The 27,204-nt window shown below is 40.8% G+C and overlaps 2 long non-coding RNA genes across 4 annotated transcripts; one reads left to right on the forward strand and one right to left on the reverse strand.

The window, feature by feature from the left end:
- Positions 1-2,907: 2,907 nt before the first annotated feature.
- On the reverse strand, positions 2,908-11,269 carry LOC116354446 (uncharacterized). Its single transcript, XR_004203752.1, has 2 exons — positions 11,098-11,269; positions 2,908-3,163 (listed from the first exon to the last, which is right to left on the reverse strand). It is a non-coding gene; the product is annotated as an uncharacterized LOC116354446 (long non-coding RNA).
- LOC109866372 (uncharacterized) lies at positions 9,809-26,832 on the forward strand. Of its 3 annotated transcripts, XR_004203751.1 has the most exons (9): positions 9,809-10,008; positions 17,838-17,995; positions 18,700-18,785; positions 18,922-19,020; positions 21,489-21,815; positions 22,056-22,249; positions 22,561-22,774; positions 26,477-26,627; positions 26,715-26,832. It is a non-coding gene; the product is annotated as an uncharacterized LOC109866372 (long non-coding RNA). The 3 variants fall into 3 exon arrangements; XR_004203750.1 differs by having other exon boundaries at positions 21,489-22,506; positions 22,617-22,774; XR_002251680.2 differs by having other exon boundaries at positions 21,489-22,249.
- Positions 26,833-27,204: the final 372 nt, after the last annotated feature.

Raw genomic sequence — 27,204 nt, forward strand, 5'->3', positions numbered from 1 at the left:
AGAGAGACCTGAAAATAGCCGTGAAGCGACGCTTCCCATCCAACCTGACAGAGGTTGAGAGGATCTGTTGAGAAGAATGGGAGAAACTCCCCAAATACATATGTGCCAAGCTTGTAGCATCATGCCCAAGAAGACTCAAGGCTGTAATCACTGCAGAATAATTTTTTAAATTTTTTAGAATAACAATAAACTAAGAAGACTTGGGGGACCAAATAAAATCACCTATTTGAGAACCCTATTAAATTATTGCCTATTGGGGAACCCTGGTCTAGGGTTAATAATATATTTCAAAATGGCCCCCTAGGGCTTCTATTGGTCATATTTTGTACAACTCATTTACCAGTCACATCATGTTTTTTATTTTTATTCCTGTTGTGATTGGTCCCTGAACCCACGAGGCCATTTTGAACTATATAAAGCCTCATTTGTCAATCAATCTGTGAAACCCTATCGGGCAGATGGGAATTAACAATGAAGAAGAAGAAGAAGAAGAAGAAGAAGAAGAAGAAGAAGAAGAAGAAGAAGAAGAAGAAGAAGAAGAAGAAGAAGCAGCAGCAGCAGCACTGGCTTTAAAACTCCCACAGTCCACCAAGGGTTGACAAATGTCTTTATCACTTCAGATCACTCTTAATTCATGGTGCTTAGTTGAAGAGCAAGGTCTTGGCAGAGTTCCCTTCCCTTTGCAAAGTTCTCAGAATGAGGCCTATTTCTGACTCGTTTCAGGAAACGAGGCATATGTGGTGTATCACTACTTCACAGGAGAGGCAGTTAAATGTAAACATTTGATTTTTTATCAAGAAATGGCAGAAATGCCTTCTGGATAATGTTCCTTAATAACAAACTTATATGCCACGTGTAAATACGAATACAATTGTTAAATTACGAGCATAGTTGGTTTAGCCATGGAAAAAGAAGGGGACCTTCCCGCTAGCCATGATTGGCTGAGATAATGGATGGGCTGGGCATGCCTAGAAATGAGTTCTGATTGGTCTGAAATGTAGCACGCTTCTGTCTATAACATGAGCTTCCCAGTATGTGTAGGTAGTCCTTTCTGAGACAGCTTTTTTGAAAGATATCGCAAAGATATGCAAAGGTGTTTGATTGCAAATATGCGGAGGCAGTCAAAAAGAGAAAGGGCAACCATGGCATCTGTTAAATAGATAGTTTACATGTGTAATTTTGTCAGAAAGTTGTTTTCATGGCAAGTTAACGTGTACTTTTAGCTAGCTAGCTAACTTTACCTGGCTGGCTCGCTAGCTAACGTTACGAGTATGATCTGTGCAGTAATAGTATTCGTATCTCATAGCCATTTGCATTACTATGAATAGCCCAATGTTAGCTCGCTAGCTAACACTGAACCTAGTTGGCTAGCTTTAGCTACAGATTCATGCAGGGTAGTAACATTATGTGTTGGGGTTATGGTTCATCATTTGAGTTTATTTTATTTTTACAGGGACAGTGCACATTAATCAACGTTTCAGTAAAAGTGCCAGTTTTAGCCAGCCGGTTAATTTTCAACCGCAGTCCCTGGGCAGGTTATTAAAAACAATTACAATATAGACAATCATTGAGCAGTGAGCACACGCAGAGCAACATAGGTCAAGCAAGACATAGCATACAGACAAAGCAACATAGGACAAGCAAGACATAGCATACAGACAGAGCAACATAGAACAAAAAGACAAAATTCATAAAAGCAACAAAGTGTTTCCACACCTCACAAGCTACAGACAACAGACAGCATAGAAAGCGGAAATACACAGCTAGGGATTATGTTCACAAATCTGATTCACCTTTAGCCATCTCTTCATGCATTTTGTGAAACTGTGATATGTGGTGCAGTTATGTGTGTCTGGTGGCAGTGTATTCAAGACATGGGAAGCTCTCACAGAGAAAGCGGATTTACTAAAGGTGCTTTTCCTTAAGGGAACTATACAGTCACCTTTCATGGCAGACCTTGTGGATCTGCTGCCATATGTTTGGGTTTTCTGTTTAACAAAAATAATGATTGGAGGGGGAGCCAGGGCATTTAGGATTTTGAATACAAGACATGCGTCGGTGTATTGCACAAGATTTTCCCAAGTCAGGAGCTCGTGCTCTCTGAGGATGTAACAGTGATGATGGCTATTGGGCTTCTTATCAAGCACTTTGAGAGCCTGTTTGTAGACAGACTGAATAGGTTTTAATGTTGTACAGCAAGCTTGGGCCCCAACTAGTCAAGCAGTATGTTAAGTGGGGGAGTATCATAGATTTGAAGTACTGTTTTGCTACCTCTGTAGTCAAACAATTTCGTATAAATCGGAAATTAGCTAGTTTGAATTTGGTTATCTGAATTACCTTTTATCACATGCTTTTTAAAAGAGAGGTTGGAATCAAGTATGATGCCAAGGTACTTAAAATCAGATACCACCTGGAGCATCTCCCCTGACACATAGACATCTGGCTCAGTAGCATCTGTTTCCCTCTTTGTGAAGAACATGCAAACAGTTTTTTTCACATTGAGATGCAAACACGAGTTTAGCTAGCTACATGTCTAAACAAAAGACTCCATCCACTATGCAAGTAACCATTTTACTGTACTGTTTACACCTTCTGGATCCTGTGCATGTGAGAAATAAACATATATTTTATTTTATAAAGTGTGTGTATACCAGAGAGGGAAATGTGAAGAACAACAGGACCTGCACAAAAGTCAAATTAGGATGTATCGTTATGCCAACGAAACAGTGTCTAAGTTCTAAAATTCTCTGGTAGAATGCCCTTCTTTATTTCTTCACACTCACAACCATAAGTAATTTTCTGTAATTAGCTCGCCATTAACTTGTAAATCAGGATCTTGTTGTGAGTTTATTTTCTTGTAATAATTTATACAAATTGTTGTGCACTTGAGTGAGGACCCAAAAGCGGTTTAACAAAAACAGAGTCCTTTAATGTAAACACAGGGAAGACATAGATCCTCTTCAGATGTAGATAATGGGAAAATAGACAACCCGCAGAGAGGGCGACAAATGAAACAAAAAGTCCTTCTGATAATTACAAAAGAGCCCCCTTCTTAGCAGCAGAGGAGAATAGCTGGGTTAGCGGCGACAGGCTGCAGGTCTCTCCGGGTAGGCGCGGGTCGTAGAGGAACAGTGGTACCTGATCTCACGTAGCATCAGATGAACTGGACACAGTACAAACGATAAGACAGTTAGCTGAGTACAGGATGCACTTGCCAGGCAGATTCCGACAGGACGGGACAAGGGTGAAGCAAACGAGACGATACTTTGCTTCTGGCATGAGAAACTCAAACGAGAATCTGACAAAGAAAGAAGCAGGAACAGAGAGAGAAATAGAGACCTAATCAGAGGGAAAAAAGGGAACAGGTGGGAAAAGGGTGAACGAGGTAGTTAGAGGAGATGAGGAACAGCTGGAGGAGGAGAGAAAGAGAAGGTAACCTAATACGACCAGCAGAGGGAGACAGAGTGAAGAGAAAGAACAGGAACAAGACATAATATGACAAGACATGACACAAATGAGTTAAAATTAAGATGTTGTCAGCTATATGATATGGTAATTATTTGAACAGGCTAGCCAGCTAACTTAACATGAGGTAGCTAGCTAACAAGCTAGAAACGAACTATAACATTGTTTAGAAAGTTGCGTTTAGTTGCCTGGTTTGCTAAACGGACATATACTGAATTCATTTTTAAACTGATGGGTTTATTGGTGTTAAAATACACCAGTTATGTCTTTTGGACCATCAGGCTGTTGATGTCATGCAGCCTGTCATTTTTTGTTGTGTTTATATTTTTTCATAATAACAATGACAAGTTTGATGTCAGGTGACAATAGAATGTTCATGATGTCACTGCGACAAATGTCTACCAGCCTTTAGCCTTAATCTTTGGTTGTTTAGTACACTACTGTACACACTCTGTTTAGCACATGACCTCACATGTGAATCATTAATGAGATGGGTGGGGCTAAGGCTTAATTAAGAGGGTGTGAATGATGCTGAATGGGTGTAGGCAAAGAAGAGCTCTCCAGTAGGTGTACCAAAACATTCATTTTCTCAAACGTGGCATTACAAGTTTATCAACCTTCGAAGCTGAATTACTTTCCCATTGTTCCTCAACTGTAGTGTATGATATACAATTTTCTATCTCTGAGTCTCTACTTTTATCCCATGTAAAAAAAAAGCACAATTTAAAATGTTTCTACATAAGACTCGAATCGAGCCAGTTGGTCACATTTAGGCCAATATAATATGGCTCTGCTTAAGCCTATTGTACACAGTATGTAGGGAACAGACCAAAAAATCCATGACATATTACAGGTAGGGCTAGTAGGCCGTTCCATCTCTATGGGATCGAAAGGGTCCCGAAGGAGATGGAGGAAGAGGTTGAGCACTAACAGGTATTTTGACCAATCAAATCAGCTCTGGAAAAAATTGATGTGAAAAGATCTGATGTGATTGGTATTGACATTTAGTTACAAAATGTAAATGTACAGGCTTTACATACTGTATGCATTCACAAACAACCTGAGAAGGTAGGTCACTATGAGGTCAAAAACAAACAATGGCACATTTCAAACAGAGCACACAGACACTCTGCATGTAAAAATAAGGTTGTCTCTTTGAGTATATGTCAATGATTCCATTTCTGATTTGCCAATTGCTCCCATCCACAGAGGTCGAATCTGTGTGGTCACACGATTGTCGTGTGTGTGTATGGGCCATCTGTTTTTCAGATGTGCACACTTCCAGCAGCAAAGCGTTGCTCAGGGTTTTCCAGTCAAATATGCAGACACATGGAAATAAAACCAGAACATATGGAAAAGAGCAGCGCTATGAGGTTTCTGGCTTGGGAATTGCAGGTCAGACACCAAATATAGGCATAAAGTAGTATAGATTTAAGGTTGAATGGCGGGAACCCGGTTACTGAGATTTACTGCCCAAAACCACTCCATTTTCTAGGGTAAATAACTGTGAGAAACCGGTAAATTATAATAAATTATTTATATGAACAACATGGTGTTAAATGGAACTCTTAAAATATATGCTATGTCTAAATCTGACTTCTCTACAGCCTCTGCATGATGAATAATCAATGCTCAGGATGGGGACAGACAGCCCATATCAGTATGGAGCATGTAGGCCTATCATCTCATCATGGTAACTTATTTTTCCTGTGACAGGTAGACCTACATTTGCTGCAGCATAGCCCATGCTCCAGTAATATAAAGAGAATGCACATCTAATTTATCCATCTCCATCTGGCTTTCAGTGCAATTAATTAACAAGGTGACCATCAGTCTTTTTTTATTGCAGCTACAAATCAAATCAGATCAAATGTATTTATATAGCCCTTCGTACATCAGCTGATATCTCAAAGTGCTGTACAGAAACCCAGCCTAAAACCCCAAACAGCAAGCAATGCAGGTGTAGAAGCACGGTGGCTAGGAAAAACTCCCTAGAAAGGCCAAAGCCTAGGAAGAAACCTAGAGAGGAACCAGGCTATGTGGGGTGGCCAGTCCTCTTCTGGCTGTGCCGGGTGGAGATTATAACAGAACATGGCCAAGATGTTCAAATGTTCATAAATGAACCTTGAAATCAGCCCTTGCCTTGACAGGAAGCCAGTGTAGGGAGGCTAGCACTGGAGTAATATGATCAAATTTTTGGGTTCTAGTCAGGATTCTAGCAGCCGTATTTAGCACTAACTGAAGTTTATTTAGTGCTTTATCCGGGTAGCCGGAAAGTAGAGCATTGCAGTAGTCTAACCTAGAAGTGACAAAAGCATGGATGATTTTTTCTGCATCATTTTTGGACAGAAAGTTTCTGATTTTTGTAATGTTACGTAGATGGAAAAAAGCTGTCCTTGAAAAAGTTTTGATATGTTCTTCAAAAGAGAGATCAGGGCCCAGAGTAACACCGAGGTCCTTTACAGTTTTATTTGAGACGACTGTACAACCATTAAGATTAATTGTCAGATTCAACAGAAGATCTCTTTGTTTCTTGGGACCTAGAACAAGCATCTCTGTTTTGTCCGAGTTTAAAAGTAGAAAGTTTGCAGAGTACAGAGTTTTAAAACATCTTTTTACTCAAATATCTTAGCTTTAAATCCATGCAGGTGCGAGCACTCAGTCTTTCTCTCTCTCCATCAACGCCATTCAAATTGCATCCAAAATCGCTAATCCTGTTCTATATATAACCCTATATATAGATGTCTTAGCCTACCTCATTTCAGGTAATACATTCAATGCAGTATTGGCCTTATGTCTTGATAGAACTTATAGCCTCTGGCTCTTTCACAATACACAAGCACCTGTCCTCCACTGGCCTCTCCTTAAAAATCTTACATGTAGTTTGAAAGAAGAGCGACCGCGCGATGGCAGTAGGCCATAGCAGTTATTTATTCAAGGATGTTATTTATTCAGAGGTATAACATCAAGGATGTCATTATAATTGTAAAGATATGGACAAGAAACGTATTTAATTTATTAACTGTTGAAAGCGAGGAAGGAATGAAGTAACAATAGAGAAAGAAAGTGGAGGTAGTCTAATAACTACCTCCATGAAAGATACTAGATACCATGAAAGATACTTTTGGTCATGTTGTCTATGTGGACACCTGCTGGTCGAACATCTCATTCCAAAATCATGGGCATTAATATGAAGTTGGTCCCCCCTTCGCTGTTATAACAGCCTCCACTCTTCTGGGAAGGCTTTCCACTAAATGTTGGAACATTGCTGAACCTTCTTCCATTCAGCCATAAGAGTATTAGTGAGGTCGGGTGCTGATGTTGGGCGATTAGGCCTGGCTCGCAGTCAGCGTTTCAATTCATCCCAAAGGTGTTCGATGGTGTTGTGGTCAGGGCTCTGTGCAGGCCAGTCAAGTTCTTCCACACCGATCTCAAGAAACCATTTCTGTATGGACCTAGCTTTGTGCATGGGGGCATTGTCATGCTGAAACAGAAAATAATCGTTACGAACGTCATTGTATGCTGTAGTGATACGATTTATCTTCACTGGAACTAAGCGGCCTAGCCCAAACCATGGAAAACAGCCCTAGACCATTATTCCTCCTCCACCAAACTTTACAGTTGGCACTATGTATTTGGGCAGGTAGCGTTTTCTTGGCAGCCACCAAACCCAGATTCGTCCATCAGACTGCCAGATGGCAAGCTTTACACCACTCCAGCCGACGCTTGGCATTGCGCATGGTGACCTTAGCCTTGTGCACGGCTTCTCAGCCATGGAAACCCATTTTATGAAACTCCCGATGAACAGTTCTTGTGCTGACATTGCTTTCAGAGGCAGTTTAGAACTCGGTAGTGAGTGTTGCAACCGAGGGCAGACAATTTTTTATGGGCTACGCGATTCAGCACTCGGCGGTCCCATTATGTGAGCTTGTGTGGCCTACCACTGCGCGGCTGAGCCGTTGCTGCTCCTAGAAATGTAAACACACCAGCACTTACTGATGCCTGGGGCAGCTCTAGCAGGGCAGAAATTTGACAAACTGACTTGTTGGAAAGGTGGCATCCTATGACGTTGCCACGTTGAATGTCCCTGAGCTCTTCAGTAAGGCAATTTTACTGACAATGTTTGTCTATGGAGATTGCATGGCTGTGTGCACGATTTTACGACTTTTGTATATATAGTGTATGTACAGTGCATTCAGAAAGTATTCAGACCCTTTTTCCGCATATTTTGTTATGTTACAGTCCCATTTTAAAATGTATTAAATAGTTTTTCCCCCCTCATCAATCTACACAAAATACCCCAGAATGACAAAGCAAAAACAGGTTTTATACATTTATACATTTTCGCAAATAAAAAACTAAATTATTCAAAAAATTAAAGTATTCAAACCCTTTCCTCAGTTTAAAACTTTTACTTAACTAGGCAAGTCAGTTAATTAAGTAAAAATACTTTCAAGTACTACTTATTTTTGACCACTTTTACTTTTACTTCACTACATTCCTAAAAACAATTATGTTCTTTTTACTCCATACATTTTCTCTGACACCCAAAAGTACTTCTTCCATTTTTAATGCTTGGCAGGACAGAAAATGGTCCAATTCAATCACTTATCAAGAGATCATCCCTGGTCTACCCTACCGCCTCTGATCTGTCAGACTCACGACACAAATGCTATGTTTGTAAATTATGTCTGAGTGTTGGAGTGTGCCCCTGGCTATCCGTCAATAAATAAAAACAAGACAAGTGGGGTTATATCCTTCCTGTTTGGCCCTGTCCGGGGGTGTCCTCGGATGGGGCCACAGTGTCTCCTGACCCCTCCTGTCTCAGCCTCCAGTATTTATGCTGCAGAAGTTTATGTGTCGGGGGGCTAGGGTCAGTTTGTTATATCTGGAGTACTTCTCCAGTCCTATTCGGTGTCCTGTGTGAATCGAAGTGTGCGTTCTCTAATTCTCTCCTTCTCTCTTTCTTTCTCTCTCTCAGAGGACCTGAGCCCTAGGACCATGCCCCAGGACTACCTGACATGATGACTCCTTGCTGTCCCCAGTCCACCTGGCCGTGCTGCTGCTCCAGTTTCAACTGTTCTGCCTTATTATTATTCGACCATGCTGGTCATTTAGGAACATTTGAACATCTTGGCCATGTTCTGTTATAATCTCCACCCGGCACAGCCAGAAGAGGACTGGCCACCCCACATATGCTCTCTCTAATTCTCTCTTTCTTTCTCTCTCTCGGAGGACCTGAGCCCTAGGACCATGCCCCAGGACTACCTGACATGATGACTCCTTGCTGTCCCCATTCCACCTGACCGTGCTGCTGCTCCAGTTTCAACTGTTCTGCCTTATTATTATTTCGACCATGCTGGTCATTTATGAACATTTGAACATCTTGGCCATGTTCTGTTATAATCTCCACCCGGCATAGCCAGAAGAGGACTGGCCACCCCACATAGCCTGGTTCCTCTCTAGGTTTCTTCCTAGGTTTTGGCCTTTCTAGGGAGTTTTTCCTAGCCACCGTGCTTCTACACCTGCATTGCTTGCTGTTTGGGGTTTTAGGCTGGGTTTCTGTACAGCACTTTGAGATATCAGCTGATGTACGAAGGGCTATATAAATACATTTGATTTGACAAGTGTGAGTCTGGTTTGCTTAATTTAAGCAATTGCAAGTTATGTATACTTTTACTTTTGATACTTAAGTATATTTTAAACCAAATAGATTTAGACTTTTACTTAAGTAGTATTTTACTGGGTGACTCATGTCATTTTCTATTAAGGTATATTTACTTCTACTCAAATATGACAATTAGGTACTTTTTCCACCACTAGCAATATGTTTGGAACATCAAATCAGAATAAAATCACAGTTTGAATCGCAATACATATAGAATCGTGAGAGTGGCAAAACATATCATATCGCCACCTAAGTATCGAGATAATATCAAATATTGAGGTCCATGGCAATTCCCAGCCCTAACAGACAGACTGGGGGCCTGGGTTTTGGCCATACATTTCTGGTAGAGAAACATCCCAAATAAATGTTTTTATTATTTCATCGATAGTATTTACAATAATGTAATTTTAGCTCACGAGACAAAGACTCAGTGACTTTGAGTGACTAAAGAATGTTTTCAAAGAAACTATGAAATTTGGAAACATATTAAAGGGAGTTCTGTTCACCACTGATACAAAGTAGCCACAAGTGTCCTCTTCTCACAGCCACCGTGCTAAACCACCACAAGCACAAGCATGCGGGTGGTTCAGTATTTTACATTTAGCTTGCTTGGTGCGCCACCTTGTGAAACATTAGTGTTAAATCTAATTTTCAACTTCCTTTACCATTTGAAAATGGCGGCGGTGGTTGTCAAGTAAACGAAAGACGCTAACTAGTTTTTGTAAAATGGCGAAAATGTAGCTAGAATTGGTTGTAGCTTGTTGATTGTTAAGGTGGCTGCGGTATTCAGTGAAGACTTTTACCATCTACTTCATTGCTGCTGTTTTAAGTGAAACATGGTCATGGCAGAAACAGAGGATGAAGAGTCAACTCTGGTAAATTGAAGTGTTGCACCGTAGCTAATTCTCTATTCACTGATTGAGATATGTCACAAAAGTAACCGAGGTAAAAAAAAACAGTTTCAAGTTGGATATTCGCGCTTTCAAACCACTTGAACCACAGACTTCAAATAAGATGTTGAAAAATTGCGCACACATTGCGCAGGTATTACTTTCACGATTTGGAAATGAATTTGCTTTCCAAAACTACTAAACGTGGAAATGTGAGCAGCATTTTGTATTCCGAGTTGAATTAGTTAGGGAGTGTAAACAAAGTACAAACTTTTGTAAACATTCCAATGTCAATAGCTCCTTGGTCATGTGACCTACTTGACTCAAACAAGGTTCAGAATGTCCACTGACTACCCTTCTATATTGCACACACTTTGGTTTGTTCATTTTCATCTCACACGTTTTTACATGAATTTTCAAACTTTCTCATTTCAAAAGCTCCTTGGTCATGTGATCTACTGACTTCAAACAAGGTTCAGAATGTACACTCAGTGGGCCTACACATTGCACACCCTTTAGTTTGTCCATTTTCATCTCACTCAATTTTACATAAATTTTTCAAACTTGAAAATATCAATAGCTCCTTGGTCATGTCAGTTACACACCTAAGAAGCATGCAGTGGATATACACCCATATTACTTAACCTCTAGTCATGTATCTTCTATATTGTTGTATATTAATATTAGTTTGAAAATTAGGGGGTTCAGTCCAGTCCAGTATTTATCTATAATAATTGGTTGTTCTAAGTACTTACTTTACCTTTTTTTAAATTTTGCCACTGTATTTAACAGCAGTACACAATAGGAGAGAGACAGATAATATCTCCTTTCATCGTTAATATCAATCATAAAGGAAAAGGGCAAAGTTCGAGAGTCATGCTATCAATTGTCCAAAGCAGGGTTGGAGAGTGAGCTAGTGAGGTAGGCTGCAGTGGGTTAGCTGGTCAATACATATACTGAACATGTAACCACAGTAATGGTGGCCAGAAAATCAATGAATAAAAATGGATTTTTGACAAATTAAACAGAAATTGTAGAACTGTAATCTTTTCCAACATGTCAACAGACACTTACCTTCAAATAAGTACAAAACATTTCAGTGTTAACTTTCTCTTTATCCCTGGTTGATGTACGTTTCAGAGCCTCTTCAGTGTAGCATACACTTTCAACAACAAAGACAGCACTTCCAGTTTGTGTTCTTCACTCTGAACTCTTGTCTTCATTCCTAGGCACAGCACATGGTTAACCCCCCCCCCCCCCCCCCCCCCCCCCCCCCCCCCCCCCCCCCCCCCCCCGTTGGTATGCAAAACATTAAATCTAAAACAAAACAAAGCATAACACGTTATAAATATTATCAAATTTCAATGCAGTATGACGAATTAGCCATCCATTGTGTTGTATCATAAATTGTCATACATGCCGTCACTGTTGTCAAGAGATTATAAACATGTTAAATAAAGTTACTAACCCAGTCAGTCTTTGGCCCACATCCAGGTTCTTTATCAGTGGTACACATGAAGCAGTTGTTGGCTTTGTTGAACTCTGAAATCATAGGCATGAACTGAATTTATGGCTGTCCCACACAACTACATAAAAATAAAGAATTTACATTTACTTAGAATTAAATGTCATTACATACCAGCCATTTGTAGTATATCCTTTAGCCATTTCTTTTCGCAGTTTGTGAAGGTTCTATGTCAATTTGGGAGGGGATGTTGGGGAAGTTCTGTGCAACTTCCTTGGCCATCTACTCTAAAAAAAATTGACCTAATTGTCACATAACAGCTAACCATTCATTATTGAAAATATAACTATCAAACCTGCATTACAAAGACCCCACAGCTGAAGGTGTCCTGCTGCATGGTGTGAGTTATTTCCCCTCCTTTCCACTTCATGTCCACCCAGTCATCTTTTCCATGGCAGGATCTTCTCATTTTGAAGTATCCTATTTTTTATGTAAACATAATGGAATTCTGATTAGTTATAGGCAAATTAATTCACAGGCCAAAACTGTATGCTGATTTCCTTATCACTATAATCTAGTAGAGGTCATTTCCTTTATGCCCCATTCTACACACAGCCTAAATTATAGGCACTGAACCATTTAAAGGAGAATAATAAAAGTAGCATATAGGATCCAACCCTGTCAGAGTGAATAAATGTAGAGCGTTTGTAGACTTTAAGAAAAAAATATTAAGTGACAGTTTCATCAGTACGTGCTTAAAGAAAGTCATATCACATAGATCACAGATGACAGTGCCCATCAAGTCTATGACAATAGAGAATGAATTATAAGCACCAAAGTGTGTTAAAGTGTGTTTGTCAAAATAATATCTGAAAATGTCAGTTGTTGAACATAATACTTCTATTTGCCATAGCAATTCATGATATATGCAGTTGAGGAATATTCCATGAATCAACACTTCATGTAGGACGGACATAAGCAATTCCCACATACAGTATACACACAGAGGCATTTTTCAGCTATGATTTTACCACTCAGAATCCAGAATGGATATGACAATGGGGCCAGCACAGGATGCATAACACCCTTACACCAATTTACTTTTGGATTTTCTTGACTTCTTATCTGGTAAACTGTTACTGTGTAACAGTAACAGAAAAGAGCCCCAATTATGGCTTAGTGTACTCCAGTAAAAAAGGTCTGGTTTAGATTAAAAACTATTGCCCTGTGTCCCCATTCATAGGGGCATGAGAGACTAGTCACTGGTAGAATTGAGTTGGCACTTTATTAGCCCAAACACCCACAGACCCACAAGGTTGAGGTTACTCATGGACAGTAATTAGTATTCTTTTTTATTTTTTTGCATTAACACATTGTGTCTTATAACTGTCCAAGAATAGGATCCGAATTGTTAGGAAATATTTGTTCCCATAAATACAAAGGAGGATGTCTCTCCTCATACCTCTGGTATTTAGTCAGACTGCCAGACTGTGTAAAAACTTTACGATGGGGCTGGCAATGGAGTTCCCATTAACTAAGCACTACAGAGACCAATAAGGAGAGAATACATACAGGTCAAGGGTGCCAATTGAATGTCAAGGGGTGTGTCTGTGCCTTTTGGATTACTCTCTCTTTGCAGAGAACCCCTGTGGTTCAAGTCAAGAGCTACCCTTCCCCTTTCAGTCTGCTCTGTGCATGTCTGAAAGTGGGTGTAGGCCTGCAGCCAAGAGATTTTTTCACAAAATGTCATATAAAATTATTACACTTATGAATGTATGTAAAATGCTAATATGTATTAGATCCAGTACAATGGAATAACTATAGTAGCTACCCTTATATAGTCAGTGGACCTTTTGAACCTTGTTTGAAGTCAGTCGGTCACATGACCAAGGAGCTATTGAAATGTTAAAGTTTGAAAAATGTATGTAAACATGTGTGAGATGAAAATGGACAAACTAAAGGGTGTGCAATATATAAGGGTCGTCGATGGACATTCGGAACCTTCTTTGAGTTCAGTAGGTGACATGACCAAGAAGCTATTGAAATGTTAAAGTTTACAAATTTAATGTAAAAACGTGTGAGACGAAAATGGACAAACTAAAAGGTGTGCAATATGTAGGCCCACTGAGTGTACATTCCGAACCTTGTTTGAAGTCCAGGCTGAACAGATCTGACCACTGGTAAGGATGCATAGAGAAGAAGGCTGGGAAATACTTTGACGAAGGCTTGAAAGAGAAAGCAGACATTTTTGCTCTGATGGGAAGGTACGAAGGGCACCTGCGTTGAGAATAAATGTTTCACCGCAAAATGCATGATAAAGAGGATTTTGAAACCAACAATCTCAGATTGTTCTGAAATCGTTTCTGTGTATAGTTACAGATACGATTAGCTTTCCTGAAACATTATTTTGTTGAAATACAATTTGATCTCTGAGAAATGAGGCTAATTGTCGGCCCCAAATTGTCAATTTACATTTTCAGGATTCAGATAATATTCAACAAATATTGTATCAAACATCCATTTTGAAGCAAACTTCTTAGTGCCAATAGGTAATTTTTTTTGTTGTTGTTAAAAGCCACCGGAACCCCCACACATCATGCGGCTATTGTTTCTCCGTACTATGTCATGTATTCCCTGTGTATCTGGTGATATTTTTTTCCCTGTTCAGAGAAATTAATCATTGAAGTTGCTTGCATTATTTACCATAAAGTAGTGTGAAAGTACAAGGTTCTGACCACTAGATGCAGTTGTTGTTGCTATAACAACACACTCTTTTATACATTTTTCTGGTCTCTTGTGTTTATTATACAGTTGAAGTCGGAAGTTTACATACACTTGGAGTCATTAAAACTCGTTTTTCAACCACTCCACAAATTTCTTGTTAACAAACAATAGATTTGGCAAGTCAGTTAGGACATCTACTTTGTGCATGACACAAGTAATTTTTCCAACAATTGTTTCCTGACAGATTATTTCACTTATAATTCACGGTGTCACAATTCCAGTGGATCAGACGTTTACATACACTAAGTTGACTGTGCCTTTAAACAGCTTGGAAAATTCCAGAAAATGATGTCATGGCTTTTGAAGCTTCTGATGTCTGATCTGATGAAACAAAAATAGAACTGTTTAGCCATAATGACCATCGTTGTGTTTGGAGGAAAAAGAGGGAGGCTTGCAAGCCGAAGAACACCATCCCAACCGTGAAGCATGGGGGTGGCAGCATCATTTTGTGGGGGTGCTTTGCTGCAGGAGGGTCTGGTGCACTTTACAAAATAGATGGCATCATGAGGAGAGGAAAATTATGTGGATATATTGAAGCAACATCTCAAGACATCTGTCAGGAAGTAAAAGCTTGTTTGCAAATGTTTCTTCCAAATGGACAATGACCCCAAGCATAGTTCCAAAGTTGTGGCAAAATGCCTTAATGATAACGAAGTCAAGTTATTGGAGTGGCCATCACAAAGCCCTGACCTCAACCCCATAGAAAATTAGTGGGTCGAACTGAAAATGCGTGTGCGAAGAAGGAGGCCTACACCAGCTCTTTCAGGAGGAATGGGCCAAAATTCACCCAACTTATTGTGGGAAACTTGTGGAAGGCTTCCCAAAATGTTTGACCCAAGTTTTACCATTTTAAGGCAATGCTACCAAATACTAATTGAGTGTGTAAACTTCTGACCCACTGGGAATGTGATGAAAGAAATAAAAGCTGAAATAAATTATTCTCTTTGCTATTATTCTGACATTTCACATTCTTAAAATAAAGTGGTGATCCTAACTGACCTAAGACAGGGAATCTTTACTAGGATTAAATGTCAGGAATTGTGAAAACTGAGTTTAAATGTATTTGGCTAAGGTGTATGTTAACTTCAACCGTATATATCACAACATTTTCTTTGCAACTTTGGGTAGAAAACCAATATTATGAAATAAAATTGTGTGGTCGTCCTCCATGCAAGCAATTCAGTTTGTCCTTCTCATAGCTACCAAATGCTTCAACCACACTCTCCTTGTATAGTCCAACAAGTAGCTGCTCTCTGAGAGGGCTTTCCCTATGCAATTGTCATTTGAAACTTTCCCCATGCCCTAAACTTTGATGGAGAAACAGTCTAGCTACTAAAATAATGAATTGCATGGCAGTCAGATGTTTTTGAAAATATGTATTGTGATTAGTGACATTCAACATTAAACCCAACACAAACCAATACCATTATAATTGCAAAATATGGCACAGTGTGTGTTTGGGCCTTTTACCATTGAAGACCACTAGAGACCTTAACATTTAAACCATTAGAACTGATGTAGCCTAATGGTTTGCTTGTTCACCAGGAATGGTCTAACAGTAACTAATCCCTTTTTTGAAGTGAATAAACCACACGCAAAGGGGCCATTTCCTGGAGACAGATTAAGCATATTAGAAGGACAAACTCATTTGCTTTTATGGAGGACTGGCTTGACTTGTGAGGATGACCACAGAAAGGATTGTCATCATGAGCAAATCTATTGTTTTTTTTACCCAAAGTTGCAAAGGAAATGTTGTGATCTGTTTAATAATTAGGGATAGCCCCTTTAAAAAAAATGTTTGCCTAAAATGACATACCCAAATCTAACTGCCTGTAGCTCAGGCCCTGAAGCAAGTATCTGTATGTTCTTGGTACCATTTGAAAGGAAACACTTTGAAGTTTGTGGAATGTAGGAGAATATAACACAACAGATCTGGTAGAAGAAAATACAAAGAATAAACTAACCGTTTTGTTTTTTTCTACCACCATCTTTGAGATGCAACAGAAAGGTCCCAAATCTAGCCATCACTCTGGTTGTTTCACACTACTTCACTCAATCCGATGGTGTCCACAAGATGACAGCAGTGTATGTGCAATGTTTCAGACGGATAACTCGAAGTATGAGCAAACTACATGACTTTTAGTGTGAAGTCCCCAGGTACATTTGGGGAAATCATGAAGGAGACATTCGCATTCATATTCCATTTTTCTGCAAGAATATTATCAAATCTGTATACTTGGACTTTGATTTAGCTTTCCAAGTATTAGTAGCCATATTATAAATTCAACATTTGCAAAAAAAATTGTACAAAAGGAAAAGGCTTGCTGTCGCACAAGGTTAGCAGCTACATTTTGTGACAGATACGTAAAGCCCAGCTCATAGGCTATCTAGCTAGCGTTGTTTGACCCCGATTGGTGCCTATTTGACAAAGTTACAGTCGATCAAGTGAAGACCGCCCGCATCATCGGCGTGCCATGAAAGCGTTGTTCTCAAATGTGGTGTCCTATAGGATATACTACACCCTTAATGATATGGTGAAGTCTGGTTACGTTGTAGGATCTCTGAGGAATAAGTATGAATGTGATTTGACTGGTTGAAACAACGTTTAGGGTTAGATTTTCGCAGATTCCTTTCTTTGCAAATTGAACGAGTGAAAATACACAATCGTGCATGCTATATGGACCTTTTTAGGATATGAAAAAGGATTTTATCTAACAAAATGGCACTTCCTGCTATCTCTGAGACCCTTTGGATGATAAATCAGAGCAGGATTTCAGAATGAAAGTACACATTTCACCTTTAGAGGTGAATTTATCAAACCTATCGTGGTGAAAAAAGTGTTTTGTTGTTAGGAGCTCTCAAACAATAGCATGGCATTTTTTCGCAGTAATACTACTTGTCAAACATATAGAAATGATACTGTACAGTATAATGGTTGTTGGGGTGGGATGGGTGTGGGGGATCTGTGGGTGGCTTCTTACAGTTTTTGGGGATTCCTTATGTGTTACTCATTGGTAGGAAAAAGTTTGGTCCAAATCTGATGTTGGGTACTATATTTATTCAATGTTATCTGAATCCTATAAATTTAAATTGCCAATTTGGGTTTTATCAATGAATTTCTCTGGGATAAAATGACATTTCAACAAAATAATGTTTCAGGAATGCCAATCTTACCTGTTTCTAACTACAGAAACCATTTCAGAACAATCTGAGATGGTGGGTGTCATGGCAACTCATTGGAGACATTGTTGAGTCACTTCTCATAATTTCATGTGGCGCTTAGTTACTGTACTTCAATGTGCTAGATTTTCTGTGTCCCACATCCTTACTAGGATGACTGAGTTTATTATTCACTAACACAATCTGTGTCTCAATTTGTGTCATATCTAACCATATATTGAATCGATCGTTTTGCCTTATCTGTGGTAATACAGTGAGACCTAATGCTAGCTTGCTTCCTTTTGCTCTTTTTGTAGAGTAATTTTCTGTTGAAACAGATGTACAACAATGCGTTTGACTTTCCCTCGACATGTCCATAAATTATGTGATATTTTGTCTGTTTCAGGCACATTACTATGAGTATCAACATAATTATTCCGGAGCTTTGGAGGCAGTCAACCAAGTGACTGTTAGTTTCCCTGGGTTTCTCCCTGCCTTTATTAAGAATATGAAGCTTCTATTGACCCTGCAGGACTGTAAGAAAACTGTAGGCGCAGCACAGAGGTGAAGTATCCCATCTTATAGGTGTTTTTGCTCTAGAAATGGGGTTTTCTTGTTAACTTAAAATAATGATACTGGAAATATTAGCTGGCTTAATTTGCAGTTTATAAAGATTTGTTTGGATCAAATAAACACTTTCATTACTGGATTTGGCCAATCAATAGCAGCCATGTAAAGAACGAGCCAGTCAGCCTTTGCAAGTGGGTCCGTATTCAAGTGCAAATGAAAATGGAGCGTGATGCCTGGAACCAGTGCATAATGACTAAACCATTGTTCCTGACTGCTCGCCCGCTGGACCCTGGCCAGAGCCAGAGAATATAAAAAGGCCTTTGAGTTGAAGCGCTAGAGCTACACGTTTCCCAGGATGCACTCCTCCAGGTTCTATGAACTGCAGGAAGGAGGATCACTCAGGTGGAGCCTGTTTCTAAGGGAATTAAGCCCAAGACCAGAGCCACTGGTTTAGCCCTGCTGAGCCGTAGCTTTGTGAACAGGGATGGACACATGCAGTGCACAGTCCTGCTCTTTTTTTTCTCATTGTCTAACTCGGTGTTCTTCCTTAGATTGTATTCTCTACTTTTGCTCCAGCCTTGTCTGTCACATAAGCCATCATGGGAAAAACTAATATAAAACCCTGACAGCACCAAGTTTTCATTAGGATCAAACAAACAGTGTTGGTCATTAATGTGATGTTTCCTACCCCATTCCAGACTCTTGCAGAAGGATTAAAAACAACCTGAAAGCCCTGAGAATGCTCACTTTTCCCTCCTTATGCAGAGAGGGAGACATCACAGAGGTAAAGTTCAAACAGTACGAGCTAACATGGGAAACAGATTACACTATAACCCATTGCCACACAACTAATTGTGAAGGGTGACTGTTTTCATGATGTGTACGTGGTCAAACGGGATACCCTTTTTCCTTTTTGGCAGTCAGTGAACCAGCTCTCAAATCTCATCAGCAGCTTGGACACCCAAGAGCCTCACAGCCCAGAGCTTTTCTACAGGATGCCCTTCGCTTTCACATGGGTGGTAAGACGTGTTTGATGGTTTGCAATAAACATATTTTACGTAAAAGACACTGGTTACACCTCTGAAGAGATGTCGAACCCCTTCACTTCACCCTTGTAACATTGCACAGTCTCTGAACACAGTCTCTGAACCAGTACATGCCATGTGTGACATGAGGTATACACAAAGAAATACTCTAAAATTATAATTTACTAGTGTGGAAGAAATCAAATCAAATGTATTTATATAGCCCTTCGTACTTCAGCTGATATCTCAAAGTGCTGTACAGAAACCCAGCCTAAAACCCCAAACAGCAATCAATGCAGGTGTAGAAGTACGGTAGAAATAGAAATTAGACAGTGATTCAGCAGAACCACATCATGGTGGACAAAGCCTTCTCCCAAGCCCAAGGGGATGCTTATCTGGCCACAGAGCTGCGCTACCAGTTGGTTCTGCAGGGAAGAATCAAATGGGCTATGAAGTGATACAAGACTGCCATGACTCTGGATGAAACAAGTGTCTCAGCTTTGACAGGTTAAGCTGATTGTTCTAGCATATGCTTTTTAGCTTTAATGCAGCAATGTACAGTGCCTTGCGAAAGTATTCGGCCCCCTTGAACTTTGCGACCTTTTGCCACATTTCAGGCTTCAAACATAAAGATATAAAACTGTATTTTTTTGTGAAGAATCAACAACAAGTGGGACACAATCATGAAGTGGAACGACATTTATTGGATATTTGAAACTTTTTTAACAAATCAAAAACTGAAAAATTGGGCGTGCAAAATTATTCAGCCCCCTTAAGTTAATACTTTGTAGCACCACCTTTTGCTGCGATTACAGCTGTAAGTCGCTTGGGGTATGTCTCTATCAGTTTTGCACATCGAGAGACTGAAATTTTTTCCCATTCCTCCTTGCAAAACAGCTCGAGCTCAGTGAGGTTGGATGGAGAGCATTTTGTGAACAGCAGTTTTCAGTTCTTTCCACAGATTCTCGATTGGATTCAGGTCTAGACTTTGACTTGGCCATTCTAACACCTGGATATGTTTATTTTTGAACCATTCCATTGTAGATTTTGCTTTATGTTTTGGATCATTGTCTTGTTGGAAGACAAATCTCCGTCCCAGTCTCAGGTCTTTTGCAGACTCCATCAGGTTTTCTTCCAGAATGGTCCTGTATTTGGCTCCATCCATCTTCCCATCAATTTTAACCATCTTCCCTGTCCCTGCTGAAGAAAAGCAGGCCCAAACCATGATGCTGCCACCACTATGTTTGACAGTGGGGATGGTGTGTTCAGGGTGATGAGCTGTGTTGCTTTTACGCCAAACATAACGTTTTGCATTGTTGCCAAAAAGTTCAATTTTGGTTTCATCTGACCAGAGCACCTTCTTCCACATGTTTGGTGTGTCTCCCAGGTGGCTTGTGGCAAACTTTAAACGACACATTTTATGGATTTTCCATAAAGGCCAGATTTGTGCAATATACGACTGAATGTTGTCCTATGGACAGAGTCTCCCACCTCAGCTGTAGATCTCTGCAGTTCATCCAGAGTGATCATGGGCCTCTTGGCTGCATCTCTGATCAGTCTTCTCCTTGTATGAGCTGAAAGTTTAGAGGGACGGCCAGGTCTTGGTAGATTTGCAGTCGTCTGATACTCCTTCCATTTCAATATTATCGTTTGCACAGTGCTCATTGGGATGTTTAAAGCTTGGGAAATATTTTTGTATCCAAATCCGGCTTTAAACTTCTTCACAACAGTATCTCGGACCTGCCTGGTGTGTTCCTTGTTCTTCATGATGCTCTCTGCGCTTTTAACGGACCTCTGAGACTATCACAGTGCAGGTGCATTTATACGGAGACTTGATTACACACAGGTGGATTGTATTTATCATCATTAGTCATTTAGGTCAACATTGGATCATTCAGAGATCCTCACTGAACTTCTGGAGAGAGTTTGCTGCACTGAAAGTAAAGGGGCTGAATCATTTTGCACGCCCAATTTTTCAGTTTTTGATTTGTTAAAAAAGTTTGAAATATCCAATAAATGTCGTTCCACTTCATGATTGTGTCCCACTTGTTGTTGATTCTTCACAAAAAAAATACAGTTTTATATCTTTATGTTTGAAGCCTGAAATGTGGCAAAAGGTCGCAAAGTTCAAGGGGGCCGAATACTTTTGCAAGGCACTGTATGTGATCACACAGGGTAGCCTAGTGGTTAGAGCGGTGGACAAGTTACCGAAAGGTTGCGAGTTCAAATCCCCCAGCTGACAAGGTACAAATCTGTCGTTCTGCCCCTGAACAGGCAGTTAACCCACTGTTCCTAGGCCATCATTGAAAATAAGAATTTGTTCTTAACTGAGTTGCCTAGTAAAAAAAAATAAAAAAATACCTATACAAAATAATATTTACTGCTTAGTTGAGAAATTAAAGCAATCTATTAACTAATATTAAACCGTTTTTAAATGACTTACACATTATCTGTATTTCCAGGTATTATCAGGTGCCAGCTGATCGAGGGACACTTAGAGGATGCAGAGCAACAGCTGGAGTGTCTCATAGAGATCCGGCAGTCTATCGGGAAATCAGGGTTAAGGCTGATAGAGGAAAGATATTACTCTGTTTAATCCAGTTCAAAGGCCAAGCCAAAGTAACCCTATTACACTTTTGACATTCTTATCCACTATGTGGAAATAAAGTAAAGCCCAGTAGCCTTTTGCACAACTTTTTGTTGAGTAATTCTTGGTATTTTCTGTGTTTGTTAAGCCATTTACAGTGACATCAGCCTGAATGAGTAACCTCTGAGTAACAGCTGGTTCTGTGAGTCTTTAGTTTTATGGCCTCTGCTGGTCCAGAGGATACTCTCTGGTTATGTCCCAAATGCATTGCTTTTGTAGTACACTATGAAGGGAATAGGGTGCCATTTGGGATGCACATTCTGCTGTACGATTGTGGTATAAACAATACTGTTTATACCAGTAGAGCTACCCTAGTCCTACTGAGCTGAATACTGTGGAGACCCTGTGACACACCCTTGGCTTGCTCTCTCCTCTCATTCAGGAGCTGCTGTACCTGCGCGCTGTGCTGGCTGTGAAGAAACACAGGCCACAGGATGATGTCACCAACCCACTGAACGATGCAGTGGACACACACACTGCAGGGCCTGCCGCTGGTGGTGGAACTATTTTGAGAAGCTCGACCCTGACTTCCTGCTGGAGATTGTCACGGAGTACATAGAACTCTGTCCTGCTAAGGTCAGTCTGGAGGGGGATGTGTGTGGATACATTTGTTCAATACATAATTTCACACTTTATTCAGACAGTGTGGAAATTGTAAGGGGATATACAGTAGAAGGGGCTCTGCACATCTATGGATCCATTTATAGAGATTACTGTCCAGCCTCCTGCCGCTCAGCTCCAGCATTAAACATCTGTTTTGGACACTGTGGTCAAGATAGTACCTGGACTCCTTCAGGGTGGCTTGCCATTGGCCAAAGTCAGGTTTCAGTCAGGTGAGTTTCAACTGTATTGCATGTGACAGAATTCTGCTCTGTTTTCATGCCAAGGGGTTCTCAACATGGATGACAACAATAGGTTTGATGGCAATGCTGATGTCCTTTAGGTGACATTGACACTGCACAGAGCAGCCTCCAATATTGCCTGGACCAGTGTCCCTCCCATGCTGAGGCCTACCTGCTCATGGAACAGATCCACCTCTAACAAGGCAATTACAAGCTCTCCTCCTAGTCTCTAGAGTTCTGCCTCAGCCACAACTTTGAGGTAAGAACAGTATTCCAGATGAATGTGATATTAGATCAAACGAAACTGTAATGGGAACACCCCTCCTCGAATAACTCTGTGTGCCTCTCCCTGCCAGGTCCATGAACATCCTGTGTATCACCTAATAAAGGACCAGGCACAGAATGAGAGAAACTGTAATGACTGAAATATATTATTATGATCATGCGTCTAGGTCTCACCCAAGATATGCGCATAATTCACAACATTGCTATTGATTAGATATACGTGAACCCAGCCTTGTGCTGACCTTTAGGCCTGGGATGTACAGGCCAAGGTGTTGGAGCAGCCAGACGCCGTCCCTATGCAGAAGCAGCCCGCTGCACAGATCTGTGCCGAGATCGCTAAACACTACACGAGTCTTAGAGGCTATGAGAGCGCAGTGAAATTCTACAAGGAAGCTCTTGTCTATTGTGAGAGGGATAGCAAGTTCGGTGCAGCTGAATCAAGCCTTCAAGTGTGTGCTCTCTGCAGCTGTAATTGTGAATCCCTAGCATCTCTTTCTGTCTCTGTTCTGTGCTGTTTTTGTATAGTTTGCTCATTTGCTTATTATGATAGTTTATCTTATCCGCTAAATTATAATATAAATAAGTGACATTTTTGGGGGTGAATGTATGTTTCACACCCGGCCAGATATATTACTACATGTGCTCATAGGAAAGGATAATATTATTACGATGTTAGAAGATAATCGGTTAAGAAAGCTTAATTTTTAATGTTTTCATTGCTAGTAGGTAATGTTGGAGCTGGCTCGGTTGTACCTTACTCTAGATTATGTAAATGGCTGCCAACTGCAATGCAGTGTCATTCTGAAGAGTGACCAGGTCAATGAAGATGCAAAACTGGTTAGTATATGCCATCTCTGTCGAGTCCCATTTGAAAATCTTGTTGTAAAACTTGATTAATCAAATCAAATTGTATTTGTCACATGCGCCAAATACCACAGATGTAGACATTACCGTGAAATGCTTACTTACAAGCCCTTAATCAATAGTGCAGTTCAAGAAATAGAGTTGAGAAAATATTTTCTAAATTAACTAAAGTTAAGGAATTTCATCCCGCTCCACTACAGCAATGTCGTGGTTAATGGGGGCCTGTTCGGCCCTCCTTTTCCACGAGTAGCTCCTTTGTCTTGCTCACATTGAGGGAGAGGTTGTTGTCCTATCTCTGACCTCCCCATAGGCTGTCTCATCGTTGTCGAGTCATACGTGGCCACGCAGTTGTGGGTGAACAGGGAGTACAGGAAGGGACTAAGCACGCACCCCTGAGGGGCCCCAGTGTTAAGAATCAGTGTGGCATATGTGTTGTTGCCTACCCTTACCACCTGGGGGCGGCCCGTCAGGAAGTCCAGGATCCAGTTGCAGAGGGAGGTGTTTAGTCCCAGGGTCCTTAACTTAGTGATAAGGCTTTGTGGGCACTATGGTGTTAAATGCTGAGCTGTAGTCAATGAATAGCATTCTCACATAATGTCGGTGTTCCTTTTGTTCAGGTGGGAAAGGGCAGTGTGGAGTGCGATTGAGATTGCGCTATCAATGTATCTGTTGGGGTGGTTTGCGAATTGGAGTGTGTCTCGTGTTTCTGGCATTATCGTGTTGATGTGAGCCATGACCAGCCTTTCAAAGCACTTCATGGCTACCAACGTGAGTGCTACGGGGCGGTAATCATTTAGGCAGGTTACCTTCGCTTTCTTGGTCATGGGTTCTATGGTGGTCTGTTTGAAACATGTAGGTATTACAGAGTCGGTCAGGGAGAGGTTGAAAATGTCAGTGAAGACACTTGCCAGTTGGTCTGCACATGCCCTGAGTACACGTCCTGGTAATCCATCTGGCCCTGTGGCTTTGTGAATGTTGACCTGTTTAAAGGTCTTGCTCACATCGGCTATGGAGAGCGTGATCATACAGTTGTCCGGAACTGCTGGTGCTCTCATGCTTGCTTCAGTGTTGCTTGCCTCGAAGCGAGCATAAAAGGCATTTAGCTCGTCTGGTAGGCTCGCGTCACTGGGCAGCTTGCGGCTGGTTTTCCCTTTGTAGTCCATACAATTTTTCAAGGCCTGCCACATCCGACAAGCATCAGAGCCGGTGTAGTAGGATTCAATCTTAGTCCTGTATTGACACTTTGCCTGTTTGATGGTTTCGTTTGAGGGCATAGCGGGATTTCTTATTAGCGTCCGGATTAGTGTTCCACCTCTTGAAAGCAGCAGGTCTAGCCTTTAGCTCAGTGCCGATGTTGCGGGTTATCCATGGCTTCAGGTTGGGAAATGTTTTTACTGTCACTGTGGGGATGACATCGTCAATGCCGGTGACTGATGTGGTATACTCCTCAATGCCATTGGATGAATCCCAGAACATATTCCAGTCTGTGATAGCAAAACAGTCCTGTAGTGTAGCATTCGCGTCATCTGACCACTTCCATATTTAGCGAGTCACTGCTACTTCCTGCTTTAGTTTTAGCTTGTAAGCAGGAATCAGGAGGATATGGATGGCGAGGGAGAGGGAGAGCTTTGTATGCTTCTCTGTGTGTGGAGTAAAGTTGGTCAAGAGTTTTTTATTCTCTGGTTGCACATGTGACATGCTGGTAGAAATGAGGTAAAACGGATTTAAGTTTGCCTGCATTAAAGTCCCCGGCCACTAGGAGCGCCGCTTCTGGGTGAGCATTTTCTTGTTTGCTTATTGCCTTATACAGCCCTTTGAGTGCTGTCTTAGTCCCTGCATTGGTTTGTGGTGGTAAATAGACGGCTACGAGTAATATTGATGAGAACTCTGTGTAGATAGTGTGGTCTACAGCTTATCATGAAGTATTCTACCTCAGGGGAGCAATACCTCGAGACTTACCTCAAGAGTTATTGACAAATAGACACACACCCCCGCCCCTCGGGTTACCAGATATAGCTGCCCAGTCCTGCCGATGCACAGAGAAGCCAGCAAGCTCTATAATATCTGTGTCGTCGTTCAGCCACTTCTCGGTGAAACATAAGATATTACCGTTTTTAAATGTCCCGTTTGTAGGATGATCTTAATCGGAGATTGTCCAGTTTGTTTTCCAATGACTGCATGTTGGCCAATAATACGGAGGGAAGCAGTGGTTTACCTACTCGTCTGCAAATTCTTACAAGGCACCCCGCCCTCCTCCCCCTTTTCCTCCGTCTTTTCTATTCGCTAATGATGGGGGATTTGGGCCTTGTCTTGACAAAGCACTATATCCTTCGCATTGGACTCAATAAAGAAAAAGTCTTTGTCCTGTTCAAGGTGAGTCATTGCAGTTCTGATGTCCATAAGCTCTTTTTGGTCATAAGAGGCGGTAGCAGCAACATTAGTTACAAACAATGAGGGGGGAAAAAAAGCCTGTAAATGCCATAGATGCCATAGAATCCCCTCTGGCACCATAGAACCCCCTCCGGCGCCATAGAACCTCTCATTCCTCGTATATGATGGCTGACCTGACTTTCAGGAAGCAGCACTATGAGCAAGTTTTTTTCCCACTTTCAGCAGCTACAGGAGCGCAAACCAGGTGTGACAGGGCTCTGTTACTCCTGGATCTGAATACACAACTTCCCCACTGAAATAGAACTTAAATGGAGATTTGCAAATCTTTAAAAGGAAACTTAAGAACCTCAATGTAAATATACACTGCTGAGTTGACCTCCCCTAGACGGGAAGTAATGTCTTTCCCATATGTTCCTGCTAGACAACTACCCAACACTGGCACGTCTAATCGACCTGCTGAGGAGATCTGGGAAGTTAGAGGAAGTTCCCAGGTTTCTGGAGATGGCTGAAAAACAATCCTCCAGGGCCAAGTTTGACCCTGGGTTTAACTATTGCAAACTACTTTATCTGTGGTAAGTATATGAATAATATTTATTGAATCCATGTACATTTATTTAGAATGGTATGTTTTTAATAATGAGGTTGTATTTGGTGCCCAGGTACACAGGTGAACCCCGTGATGGGTTGTGACACTTCAACAAGGCCTGGAAAGACAACGATTGGGGTCTGTCTTAACCCAGACGACGATACTATGGGAGGAGAAGTCTTTGAGAACTGACATGGTGAGTGTCATTTTGGAGTCACTTTTGTTATAAATAAGAATATAATATGTTTCTAAACACTTCTACATTAATGTGGATGCTATCATGATTATGGATAATCCTGAATGAATTGGTAATAATGATGAGTGAGAAAGTTACAGAGGAATAAATATCATACCCCCCCCCAAAAATGCTAACCTCACCTGTTAGTGTAATGGTGAGAGGTTAGCATGTCTTGGGTGTATGATATTTGTGCATCTGTAACTTTCTCACTAATAATTATTCATGATTCATTCAGGATTATCCGTAATCATGGTAGCATCCACATTAATGCAGAAGTGTTTCGAAACATATTCTGTTCTTATTTACAGTAAAAGTGACTCCAAAA

This window comes from Oncorhynchus kisutch, linkage group LG2, assembly GCF_002021735.2.
Source record: "Oncorhynchus kisutch isolate 150728-3 linkage group LG2, Okis_V2, whole genome shotgun sequence".
Classification (NCBI taxonomy): Eukaryota; Metazoa; Chordata; class Actinopteri; order Salmoniformes; family Salmonidae; genus Oncorhynchus; species Oncorhynchus kisutch.